The sequence below is a fragment of the Eumetopias jubatus genome, unplaced genomic scaffold, assembly GCF_037043125.1.
Source record: "Eumetopias jubatus isolate StellerSeaLion01/CBP00866 unplaced genomic scaffold, mEumJub1_p1.0 scaffold_6, whole genome shotgun sequence".
Classification (NCBI taxonomy): Eukaryota; Metazoa; Chordata; class Mammalia; order Carnivora; family Otariidae; genus Eumetopias; species Eumetopias jubatus.
The window spans coordinates 8,232,069-8,233,146 of record NW_028274812.1 but is presented as its reverse complement, the minus strand read 5'-3'; positions in this window follow the sequence as shown (position 1 = coordinate 8,233,146).

The window sequence follows — 1,078 nt, the reverse complement described above, 5'->3', positions numbered from 1 at the left end:
AGGCAGGGTCATTGGCGGCCACCTTCCCATCCCTGCCTGCCACATCCTTCCTGCCTTTCCTCACCTCCAAGGTGCAGAGCAGGCCGACGGGCCAGCTTGGGGGGCTCCCCTTGTGCCCTCTGCTTGAGCTGTCCCTCTGTGAGTCTCTCCCCCCTGTACTGTGAGCCGCGTGGAGGTAGAGGCTGCCCCATCTCTGTGTCCCGGAGCCTGGCACTGCTTGCAACGTGGAGGGACTCGGCAGGTATCTGGTGAGTGAGCAAAAGCACTAACATGTGAGTTGCTGAACCAAGGGCAGGTTAATAAATTAAGGGAGGCTGCTCTGGAGCGGAACGGTTCGAGTTCAATGACGGTGTGAACTTGGGAAGTTGCCGGTAGCTCCCTAAGCCTCTGCTTTCCCAGCCAGCTGTGCAGTGAGGAGGGGGATAGCACCTCCCGCGAAGGCCTCCGCGAGGGGTTCGAGAACACACGCTGGAGCCCTGAATTGGCGGCTGATGGCTTTCGACATCGGCAGTCGCTGGTTGGCCAGGCTGGCGGCTGGGTCTCGAGCGTTGGCCGGTGCTCGTTCACTGCTCCCCTTTCCACGGGGCGCGGGCCTGCGGCAAACGGCCTCAGCGGCAAACGGGACGCGGAGCTCGTGGCCAGCGAGCGAGCATGAGCCGCCCGATTATACAGACTCTACGGTTTGCTGTCTTTGATTTAGCAGGATTATAAACAGTTTGAACAGGTAATCTCTCTGGAAGAGCCCTACGGAGACCACCGGGGTGGGGGTTACCCAGCGGCCTCTAGCTCTCTCCTCTCTCGGAGGGAACTCTGACTCCAGAGAATTCGAACCTCCGCCTAGTTGACTTGCTTCCCTGCCGGGCCTTGTGGCCGGTCACCTCCTGCCTTCCACCCTCACCTGACACGGGCAGCATGGGGGGAAAGATTGCTTCCAGTTGGTCGGCTTCCAGGTCGAGCATGCTCGGACAGCAGCGTGCTCTCAAACAAGCATTGCAGAGAAGTGCACGTGGAACATTGACCCCGGCCCCGGAAGCCAGGGCAGTTCGGCCAAAGCGATGAAGGAGGTGCTGGCCCCATT